General features: G+C 43.6%; 1 long non-coding RNA gene across 1 annotated transcript; it reads left to right on the top strand.

The window, feature by feature from the left end:
• Positions 1-2,224: 2,224 nt before the first annotated feature.
• Positions 2,225-6,704, top strand: LOC111853178 (uncharacterized). Its single transcript, XR_011984776.1, has 3 exons — positions 2,225-4,315; positions 4,794-5,337; positions 5,426-6,704. It is a non-coding gene; the product is annotated as an uncharacterized lncRNA (long non-coding RNA).
• The last annotated feature ends 5,677 nt before the right edge of the window (positions 6,705-12,381 follow it).

Raw genomic sequence — 12,381 nt, 5'->3', positions numbered from 1 at the left:
ATCGCATCTTCATTCCTTCACGTTGTTGTATAAATGACATACACATTAAGACAGACAATGCTTGAATGTCCAAAGATCCTGTTCCAGTAACTGCCAGGACTTGTACAGAAATGTCATGGTGGGGCATTTAATGCGGTGTTACAAGCATGGTATGCAGTTTATTAACATTAAAAACATGTATCAACTATTTTGGTTACTTGTTTTCTTTTGTGCAACATTTATGAGTCATCAGTTTAAAATCTGTAATCAAATAGCTAAATTCAAGTTTAAGGGCGATTTATAATTCTAAATAAGTGTGTGCTCTTCAGGACATTTAGGTGATTTTTATCTTTAACTTCCTTATTTTGATTTCTAAACAGCCCTCTTGGTTTCTTTTCCCCTATTCAGAATTAGATTGTATCTTGGTTTGTTGGAATAGAAGTATTCCGAAACAGTAGAGCTGTTCGATAGTTAAATAGAGTTGCTAAACCATTGAGTGGAATCTGTGTTACGATGAAGATAGTCTCACAGGTTACGCAGGCTAACACAAAAGAATGTTAAGCATGCTGTTTCTCTGGAACGGCGACCCGAAGTCGTACTAGCAGCAGTTCTGGACTCTTGTGAGGTTCCTTCTGGATGTGCCTGCGCTAACTTTTCGGAAGATGACGCAACGGCGATTTGTGGGAAGGAGCGTCCCTCCAAATATCATATGATGCACGCCCGTCCTTCTCGTGTTGCCTCCATCTCTCAATTTCAATGCTCTCCCTGTTTGCCTAAATTAAGCTGGTCTCAAGGACTGGTTGTTTACAGTTCAGGCAAACAAGTGAGTTGGATGGTTGCTTTTATTAGAAGTTAACTGGAAGTTAATTTCGGGCATTGAAAATTTCCCAGCTGATGTGTGAGGACTAAACAATGCAGTAACTATGAAGGGCGGCGTGCATGTTAAAAATTCAGCAATGATGGGGAAAAATGAGTTAAGCGTAAAAGTGACAGGGAAAAAAACATGGTGTTTCCTGTAATAGCGGTGACTTGTGACAATAGGTGTCCTCCCAGCAGTGCTGCATACTGCATACACTATTCATCCTTTCCGGGTAATGTGAACCGACGCTTCATCACTGCCGATGATCTGACAGTAAGGAATGTGCAGTAAACCAAATTAACAGAATCTTCAGCTGTCTAATACTCAGCCCTCCTCTAATGATGCATCCTTGGCAAATCTGCTTTACCAGAATAGCACCCCCTCGTGCACTCCACCAATGCCAGTATTTCACATCTCTGGGTCTATGACTGTAGCGTATTTCCCAAACACACGCAGGAATTCTAATTCGTAATATGGTGATGGATTGGTCCAGAGAACTACTGATATCTGAAGGCAAGTTGAAAGGTTGTATGTGTGGTTAGCCTTGATCGGTTTAATTACTTTTACGCCTTGTAATGTAAACTTTAAAAAGATAAAGAAAACGGGTAAAACAACTCTTCGGCGCATTTAAAGCGGCGTAGCACGTAGCACTAATTCCATATCCGCTACACACTGCGTATTAACGTCCTACAAACTAGGCCTACATGTAGTAATTCGGTACTGTAACAAGTAGTTTAATCCTTCGGATTCAATAAACCCACCTACATGCTCCCGATGAGCCTGGAGTTTCCGATACACAATCATTTTTACCCATTCAGTTTTCATTCTCCATTAACAAACAGAGTGGTACTATTTAAGACTCGTGCCTCGAGTCCTTGCTAGTTACTCATGCTATGCAAATTTCATTAGTTGCACATTTATTTCGCTTGTAGTATATTGGAGGATTCTGATCAATAGCGAAAGAGTGACTGCCAAGGAACAGTTCGTAGTACGGGCAAAAACATACAGAAAGCTTTGCTGTCTTCGTACTATGGATAATAACTAATTGTTGGCTAGAAATAAAAATTAAAAGTAGATAAATAGCTAGGTAATTGGAACATTAATAAAGCAAAACACAGATACGTACACATGATTCCTTTTGGCAAAACGAAAAAGCTCAACTAGGCTATATTTAATGAAAACACACGGCTACCATAGAAACTAGGTTTACATCATCTCCAGCACTACGCTAGTAGCTACGCACCCAAATACGTCACAGCATGTCGCAAAGCTAGAGGCGTATTGTCTCCATAGAAACGAAACAGTACACTCAAATTCCTGAATGGTTTCCTAGCAGCAGTACAGTCTTCGATATTACAGTATAAACACAGGTAACGAGAAATAACGTGGAGGTTTAAATTGTAAGTTTTGCGAAACAAATTCTTGCAAATCATACTACATTGATAATTTTTCAAAAAGTTTTGGACGACTGGGTAATTGTTGCGACAGAATATAAAAAAAACGCTTGGCAGTCGACCTGCAGAATGACTCCTCTGTGGGAGCTTATGATTGTTTTCAAAACACTTTTACTTGCACAAAAGAAATTAATATATCGCCTTCCGGCAGAAAGCATAACACTTCCACATGCAGAATATGAGATATAGGCTACAGGATGCCGGTTGACGAATTATAATATTATTCCCTGCTCGCGTTTTAACGGCTTATCACATTATAACGACTACATATTAAATGTAAAGGATCGTGTGGTGTAATCTTCATTCCAAATCTTAATAGCGCAATATGACCATGTTCTAACGAAATCTCTCGCTTTTTTCCCGGACATTAACGTTTGTAATATTTACAAGCAACAGACAGAACTATACCAAGACCATCCGGAAAATGACCACAGATGTGCTATCCCTATTGATCGAGTTACAACGCAATACACTCCTATCTAGTACACGGTCCTGGTGAGCATGGGGCATAATGCACAGAACATCTTGGATAGGAAGCTGGTTTATGCAAAAAAAGACACAATATCCTCAAAACTGCATGTTTTTAACTGATGGAGGAAACCCGCAGAAACACAGAGAGAACATTAAGCCTGCAGGCTACAGTGTTAACCACAGAACCGCCAAGCTGCCCATAATGGTGAACTTTTCCAAATAACTATCGAGCTTGTTTTCTCCCAGCTGACAGGGAACATTCCCGGAATTTCAGTTAACACTGTATAGAGGTGTATTCAAAGTTGGCAGAGAACATTCCTACTGTAACGTTAATGGAACTTTGTTTACACATTTTACGTTTTAACAAAGGCGCTGTCAATGTTAGCGCAATAACATTATTATTTGAACATCATTTTAACGTGATGTTGAAGTATAAATAAAAACTTTACTTTATGAATTAACCACTATACATGTACATACAGTGCAAACAGGCCACAACTTTAGAAGTTTAAAGCCATCATTGTACCTACTGTGCTGCCACATGCTTTATTTGTTCATGCTTTATTGGAGTCAGGTCCGTAGTGGCAGTAATTTCAGCCCAGAAGTAATATGTCCATTTAGTCTTTGCTCTGGCCTCTGTGACCCGGCCTGCATAGAGCCAGAGGGGTTAGAAGATGGATGGACGGGTGGATTAGCCCACATAGCAAGATGAGTTTGAACCAAATCCGTGCTTAATGTTGTTCAGAAATTGCTGCAGATCCGTAAAACAGATCTGGCCCAGTGTCTTTTTGCATAACCTGTTCCAAAGATCAAAACTGGTCTGAGTCCACTTTTTGGATTTGAAACAGATAAAGGCCAAATATGGGCTAGGTTTACGTCGAATGTTACCAAATCTGGCCTGTATCTGCACCACAGGCAAAAGTTAAATTCAGAGGTGGCTGAAATAGGGGCAGTAAGTGGCTCAGTAGCTCTGTGCTGGTGATCCAAAAGTTGCTGGTTCAAACCTTCAGCAGAAGACCCTGTGTATTAGCTGCCCTTGGTCTGTGTCCCCCCTCCCTCCCCTAAGGTATGCCAAGTGTGTTGGGGTCAGTGAAGGGAAGCATCCCAATGTACCTGTGTTTGTGCCAATAACACATGTTTGTTTTGTTGAATGTGGCTCAGACTCTTGTCTGCTGAGCAGTTTGGCTCCAGGATCCTCCCTTAATATATGTGGCTGGTGAGTGACTCTGGGGTGCTGCATGCTGTCTGATCTCTGAGCCATGGTGAGTAAGATGAGGGTAGGTGAAGAGAAGCATTCCAGTATAACTGTCTGTTCAAATAAAAACTTAGGTTCTGCTCCAGAATCATAACTAAGGATGCTGGTATACACACTTTAAAAACCATTTCTTTGTTTCAGAGCACAGGGGCAGCCAACACCCCCAGAGGTGGGGGTTAAAGGCCTTATTCAAGGATCCACAGATGTACAACCACTCCACTGGGGCCAGGGCTTGAACCAGTGACCTGCTTACAAACACAGAGGCTTAGTCCACTGAGCCACTTACCAGCTTCAGAGGTAAAGGGAGGATCCTGGAGCAGAACTGGTCAGTAGTCAGCCTGGAATATAAAAGGAGTCTGAGCCACATTCAACAAACATTCTTTATTTGCATAAGTACTGGTGCATCAGAATGCTTCTCTTCACTGACCCCCATCTTACTCTCTGCAGCTCGGGGGGGTCACAGTACGGGGTCAGCTAATGCACAGCACCCTCTGCTGGGGTCAGGACTAGAACCAGCAACCTTCTGCCCACAGACACAGAGAATTAGACCAGGTGCAGATTAGGGCCAGGCCAGATCCAGTTCATGGATCTGTGGCGATTTCAGAACATTTGGCCGGAATCCGATTCAGACTCATCTTACCTATGTGGGGTTAGTGTACAAAGCAGATGGACATCCTTCATGGGATGACAGTGTAACACAGCGTGCAAACACAATCATTCACTCTGACTAGTTCAGAGATGCCAGTTAACCTTATTGCATGTCTTTGGCCTACAGGAGGAAACCAGAGGATCTGGTCAAAACCTGCAGAATATGCGGCGAACATGCAAACTCCACACCCAGCCAGGAGGCAGGATTCAAACCCGAAACCTTGGTGCTACCCATCCTGTATCGTACCCATACATCCTGAATATAATCCATATAATGAAGATCATAGAATACAGGCATATCACAGCACACTTCCAAAACAAACAAGACAAGTCATCAGGCAGCAGGCAAATGTGAAACAAAAATTGTGGTTTTTCATTGTTTTTTTTCCTCAGAGGATAAACTGCTGTTTTCCTGGGCAACAGAATCCGCTCTCCTCTGGAATACAAATATCAGTAATTTTGCAGGTTCGCTTAGGAATAAGTAAGTAAATAAGCAAGTAAAATTTATTGATGAAGCACCTTTCACAGACAAGAGGTCACTTAGTGCCGTACAGTGCTAAAACAAAAGTGCCATCAAAACAAAACACAAAGAAAAAAGAACAACTACCAAAAATAGTAATAATAAAAAGAGTATGCAAGCAGACGGCTACTCAGGCAGGTCAAGAAAACAAGTAAGCATGAATTGTATGTTGTTTTTTCTACAGACAAGCTTGTGGAATGTTGTTGTTTTCTTGACTTTGACTTTGTCCTTTGCATAAGGGCGCCTTCTGAACCTGCGAGCGAACTTCACCGCTGTTGACTCTGGATTATGAAACGGAACACTGTCAACTCACTGGCCTGCTGGCTTCGTATCCATAGGGACAGCTGTGCCGTTTCCAAAGACTGCCATGAGTAAAATTTGTATGGATAGGATTTTTCTTTCTTGCTCATTCTACCCTTGGCCTTCAGAGGTTGGGAAAGAGTGGCGGGGCAGGATGGAAAAACTGTGAGTGTGAGAATCCCGGACAGGACTGGTCATGCTTGCTGGGGTTTACTGGCCTATACTGGTACTATGGTGTATGATGGCTGCTTGCGTAACCATGGAGATAACTGAGCTCATTAGATCCTGAGGCCGTATTCAGTAAAAAATGCAGTCTGACATGCACATTTTTTTTAGCCAACAGGCTAGCACTGGTTTGTTTTTTTTGTACTGGGCCAGTGTAAATTGCCTCTTCAGCCAAGAAGGCGAGCTTAATTTCAAGCCTTGATTACACTGAACATTAATTTATCCTGAAACCAAATCATGGTCTAATGTTCGAGGCTATAATGTAGTGCAAGGGACTCCGGCCTTGACAGCTACTGATAAAAAATAAATCTAAAAAATAAATTTAAAAAAAGCTGGGGAGATATAAAGTCACAATATCAATCCCGGGGGGGGGTTGGCCACAATTAGAGGTTTACATAAGGGACAAGACTATTTAAAAAATAAGTCTAGAATGTTTTAGATGATAAAAAGTCATATTTTGTTGTACGGGGAAACAATACAAAGAGGTGATGATCCTCGTCGTCTGCACAAAGTCTGAGGTACGTGTCTAAAGTGAAATGGGCAAAGATTCTAACATGCATGTGCAGAAAGACCTGCGCAGCCGTGCAGCTTGCATGCTGATTCTGTGGAAGCCCGCGGTATAGGAAACCATTCAGAGTCGTTGCACAACCTGCAGTACTATCAGATCAGGAGGTGCTAGACAGGCCTGGTCTGATACTTTAAATACATGTGTGCCAATCACCTTCAGTGGAAAGTCAGTCACAATTCACGCTAGATTGTCAGTTTCCTAGTAAACAGTGTACCTGTGAATTAACACGTGTTTGGTGTTATTAAATCAAGACCGTCTTCCTTATACCTGTAGGTTTGTGTGACGTTTCATTGGAATCCCTCATGTGCATTAGTTCCGCTGGGCGTTAGCATCTCCTGTCAAGGTCCGAAGACACGGCTCATGCGGATCGAAATCTTTAACAGCCCATAGTGTACGATCTTAAATCAGGACTCCATTGTGTGTGCGCGTGTACCCTGCGAGGGCCTGACTTCCTGCCCGGCGTAACCCCAGCCTCATGCTCTACTACCTGGGATAAGTTTTTGGCCCGACACAAATCCCATTCCCACTGCGTGGTTACAGGAAAAGGAAATTACAATTAGATGATGAAGTTCAGTCTTCCAGTTCCCCTGGGTAGCAAATCGGTCCATTGATCTGGCCATCGTGTGGTCAGTGTCACATGTCCTTGCCCTGGCCGGCTGATTGGCTCTCGGTGTCACTTCGCTATCATGTAGGGAGCAGAGAGGAAGCCATGAGGGTGTTAGTTGTTACCCCTAAATGCGTCGCCTTATTTTTATGGTGAGCGTTTAATGGCAATGTAGCTTCTGACCTTGGAAGGCTTTCAGATAAACTGAAGACAATCATCTCTTTTATTTTTGTCAATCACAATAAATAACCATTGCATTTCTTCTTCTTCTGTGTTCTAGTTTCTGTTTGTTATGTTAGATTTGGGATTTTCAGTTTTTTTCTGCAGAATATTTCCTCATGAATCTACTTTGTTTTCCTGTATGCTTCACAGTACAAACATGTTTTGGAACAGCATACTCTCGTTTCCAGGTAAAACGTAGGATCCTGTAAATCATTCTTAAACTGCTTTGTTGCCTTTGTGCTGGATCTAGGAACTTTTGCATATTTTGCCACATGTTTCACCTCATACTGGAAGTGTGTAGTGCATAAATTTTGAATTCTGGGCTTATGCACCCTAACCATTAATCCAGCACTGTCTGAGCACATGTTGGAACACTCACATCCCATGGGACGCATGCTGGAACACTCACATCCCATGGGACTCATGCTGGAACACTCATATCCCATGGGACGCATGCTGGAACACTCACATCCCATGGCAAGCATGCCATAAACACAGTAGATGGAATCAGTTCAGCATTGCCCAGTCTGAGAATGGACCCACTACCTATCCACATGTATGACATCACTCCCCATCACTACAATGCTAAGCACTGTAATGATTGCCCGGATAGATTTCTCAACACTAAGAATGTATTTCCTGGATACTGTACTATTGACAGAATCCTGCCCGACTGAGCAATGTACAATTTGTGCAACAGCCGTTGTGAAAATCCAATATTACGACTGACTAAACCTGTGAGAATTTTATCTGCAAGCCCATCTAGTGTAATGTGGGTCTGTCTGTGCAACTGCATGTTTAGGTGGTCTACACTGTTTATGTGTGACAGAAAGCTTGTGCCTGATTGCGAGAGCAGTCCATTTGAAGAGTGCAGGCCCGTGTGGAGACCTAGTACTGAACCAGCAAGGCACACTGGAAAGGTGAAAAGTTCAGGTTGAGACGGTACAAATCCAGACCAAGGTTTTTGGCATTTTTCCACGAGCATACAGGAAGCAAGCCATACCCAGGCCGTACTTCACAGAGAGATCAGTTACAGCTGCAGTAGGTTTTCCAGTATAGAAGGGTCTGCTCAGTAAAGGCGTTGCTGGGTTTGAAGAGTGAGACGTAAAACACAGTGTACATCATGATTTACTATGGGTTCATTTCTGTTAGCAAGTCTGTGATAATTGCCGTCTTATGTTAGCATCAAACTCTACTAGAATTAGCATTTACTTGTGTAAATTTGCATTACGAATCCATTCCATTCAACTGTTGCACAGTACTTTTTTATGTAGGAGGTTGAAAATTTTTAAGTTCCGAGTTATCGGGAATGCATTGCTATTTGCGATACTACTTTGTAATGGGAAACCATCAGTTCGCGGTATGGGTTGAGTACTGCTTGGTTCCTGGTGGCAGTGGGAAAGTGGCGTTTGTTTCAAACAACCAGTTGAGTACTCTGTGACTGTGACACTTCATGCTCAGCTGGTTGGTTGAAATGAAACCTTGGTCTGAATTTTTACTTTTTGGACTTGAACTCTTCACCTCTGGCTGACAGGCAGACAGGGTACGGGAAGTGGAATCTGACCTGGCTCTACCATTTCAGAGGCCTTTACTTGGGAGAAAATTGATGATTGTTTCACTTCCTCCAAAGCACAGGTAGTTTGGCACCACTAGCCAGCTGCCCATCCTGCCTATATCTGGACCTGTTCATGGGGACTATCAGAAATCTTTGGTTAGAGGAGCAAGATCTTGCGATTCGCAGAATTTCTTAGCGAAGTGTCATTAAACATTTACCCCAAGGCATTGTCCATTTCCCGACAACGTTAAATGCAATTTTTTAACAGGATGGAGCACCCGCCTGACTAATGACCCGCCACATGCTTTGAAATGTCTTTATTTTTGAAAAAACAAAGAACATTTCTCAAGTGGTTTTGTCACACGCGTGCTTCCTGTAAGCGGTGAGTAATTGTTTGCTCAGAAACACCTTGTGCTGCTTCTTGCCATGCGACGGCGCCTTTGTCATACTGAGGTGGCTATGGGGCACAGACCTCACTGCCGTGTTTTTAGGATTTGTGGTTTGACCTGCAGCATGCATGTGTACCTCGACATGTTGAACATTCATTAGGAAACTACTGTGACATAATATTAGATAAAGCTGAGGTATTACAAGAATCCCAACCTTTTGCAAGGGAAACACAGAAGCAGCCTTCACATCACCAAAGTGCTACTCACAATATGTATTTTATTCCTTCTAGGGAATGTGGGTGTAGCTGTGAGCGTATTGGGATTAGTGGGCTTGCTATTTAATTTATAATAAACACTCCTGCCAGCATTAGTATTGCTTATAAAGACAGATTTGTGTGAAACCTGACAAATGTGATGTGTAAAGTCCAGTTAGAAGTGTGTGTGGCTTAGATTTCTCTGGTCCTCACAAAGATCTGTTAATGGAATCAAAAAACTAAAAATGCCAAAAGTCTCATATTTAGTTTAGTTACTTATGGTTAAGGTTAGGGCTGGGTATGGGTTAAGGTTGTCTTGTACGGAGTAGGGTTTTCCCCAAAAAGATACAATTACAAACCTGTGTGTGTCATTGTCTGTATGTTTTTGTGTGGACCAAATTTCTCCAAGTGCGGGGACAACGATAACCTCTGTAACATCTGTGAATGCAATCAAAATACTAAAAGTGACAAAACGGCTTTTATTTCCTTTGGTTACTTGCAGTTGTTATAGCTGGGATTACGCTTTTTCCCCATAGAAATGAATGAATGGTCCCCAAAAAGATATGATTACACCACTCTGTGTGTGCGTGTGTGTGTGCGTGTGTGTGTGTGTGTGCGTGCGACGGGGGTGGGGGAGTCCTCTCTGATCAGCGTCACTCTCTGCTTTTCAAGGAACTGCCGTCTCTCAGAAGTGTGACTCATGAGTGGCGTTAGGAAACCAAGCAGATGTTGACAACAATCGGCTGTGACCCAGAGTCTGAATCAGTTGATACTGTTCACTCTCTCACTCTCCCTCCCAGCTCCATTTACATTCTCAGGTATTTGGTTCACTGTCTTTCCCCAAGTACATTTACGCTCACAAGTTTTGATTCACGCTACAGAGCAGCTGTAATCAGGATACTGTGAGCTTCTGTGAGGTTATTTACACATCCCAGCTTCACAGCCTCTACCATCAGTGTACCTATATTTTCTTGATGCATCCTAACAGCTGTTATTAATGAATCATCATTTTCATTTGTGTGGCATAAGGCCTTTAGTATTGCCCCATAACACTTTTAACTCTGAAATTTCTGCCAGTTACCATAGTGAAATAAGACAGCAGCACAGCTCTCCCAAAGCCAGGGGAGAAAGGAGCGAGGTGCAGGACGCGCTGCCTCTTCTCCTACACGACGGCGTCACCGTGCTGGAATGCGAGCACTCTCCGTGCATTCAGGGTATTAGAAAGAGCCTCCCTCTGTGCTGGTGTTTACACTGGAGAGCCCTGCTCCAAAGCCAAAGTCACCACCTACCGGAACGGGGCCAACTCACTCACGCAGGGAGGCATTGGGTTAGAATGAGAGCATGTGCCGCAGATGTGAACCTTATGTGCGCCTTTTAAGACAAAAAGATTATATCTGAGTTTTAGCTGCTGGATTTCTTATTGTTTTTCACATTACTATCGTTAAATTATAGATCTCTCTCCATTTGCATGGTTGTTATCCAGGTACTCTGGCTTCCTTCCATAGTCCAAAAACATGTAGTTCACATTTTCGCTACCTCCCAGCTCCCTGCCAGACAGTCCACATTTTTGCTACCGAGGACTGGGAGGGACCAAAAATGTGTACTGTCTGCAGGTTGTTCTACATTGCCCCGTGGTGTGTGAGTGCCTTTATGTGGCCTGCGATGGATTGGCATTCCACGGCCACCTTGTGTTCCCTGGAACCTAGCATGCAACAAACAGTCGGAAGTGGCATTAATACATAAATGAACATTATTTAGCAAGTGTTTCAGCACCAGCGAGACCCTCTCAGAGGCACAGGAAACAAACGCTGCTGAGGCCAGCTAGGACCACAGCGATCACAAAGAAAGAGAAGCCGCCCGCGTGACAGGCACAGTGAAGAGCGTGCTGGACAGCGAGAGTGTCCATGATGAAACTTGTTTACCGTTATTGCCGTTTCCTCTTCTGTTCCCTTAAATCCCAAACCAGAGCATGAATAAAACACACTTCCCCTTTTCCGAAGGCTCCAGCCCAAAGCCTCGGTCACTTCCAAGAACCAGATGTTTTCTTTGTGTGAAATCTGGCCCCTGAGATGCTCAGTGACTTGTGGAGAGATCTTATTATTTCTTTAAATCAGACAAGGCAAAAACAAACAAACCCTTATCCCAAGTGGCCATCAATCATGGACTGGCACTGAAAATCGGCATCAATTTTCACTACTCACCACCCCAGTGCTTAGTAGTGCACCATAAACCAGACCAGCTTTGTCATGTTCAGTGACATGGATGCTCCCCCCCCAGCCCACATAGGCTGTGTGATACAGTATATGTATGGCCAACAAGTACTCCTAGATGAGCCGCTGAATTTGCTATAATCTACGAACAGCGTAGCAGTGGGAGGGGGGATAGAGGGGGCCTGGGTGGCATGATTCAGCTGGTGGGGGTGGAGGCGTTTTCCGGTAGGCTGGCAGGCAGAGGCTCGTGAACATGTTTAGTGGCCCACAGGCTATTTTAGTTGCCGGAGGCCTCCCCTACCAGCACCAAGCAATGGCAAAATGGTAAAAGTTATTGACCGGGGGGGGGGGGGCTTATTTGGCCACTTTTTAGAGGAAACCCCTGCACTTCAGCCCATGCATTAGAGCACCCCCTACTGGAGGGGTTCCTCCCTGGCCTGGAGGGGAAGGTGAATGTTTTCTGCTGACTGGGATATTTTTGCTTGCAGCCCTGGTGACCTGGTGTTGAGGGGCTTGAGTGTTTTTCTGTGGTATTGGCACTGCTGCGGGTTTCCCGTCTTGGGATGTTGGTGATTTCGGTCCCCGGCAGGGTGGTGGAGGAAGGAGTTTTCAGAAGCCTGTCAGCATTTCCATTGTTTTGAGATTCATTGTGGGAACACCGTGCAGTACCACAGGCCACCTCCCTCGTTGGCACTGCCAACCAGGGTGATGTCATATGCAACTTTATGAAGATGTATGGGCATGCCTAAGGAGATGTCAGTACAATGTCAAAACTTGCATGAGAAGCTCATTCTAAATAGATTTTCACCTCATGGTTTGCAGTTTGAAAGAGATGCAAAAAATTCAGCATGGGATACAACGTTGCCCT

The sequence above is a fragment of the Paramormyrops kingsleyae genome, chromosome 22 (genome assembly GCF_048594095.1).
Source record: "Paramormyrops kingsleyae isolate MSU_618 chromosome 22, PKINGS_0.4, whole genome shotgun sequence".
Lineage (NCBI taxonomy): Eukaryota > Metazoa > Chordata > Actinopteri > Osteoglossiformes > Mormyridae > Paramormyrops > Paramormyrops kingsleyae.
The sequence above is the reverse complement of the archived record's forward strand: the minus strand, read 5'-3'. Positions and strand labels throughout refer to the sequence as shown.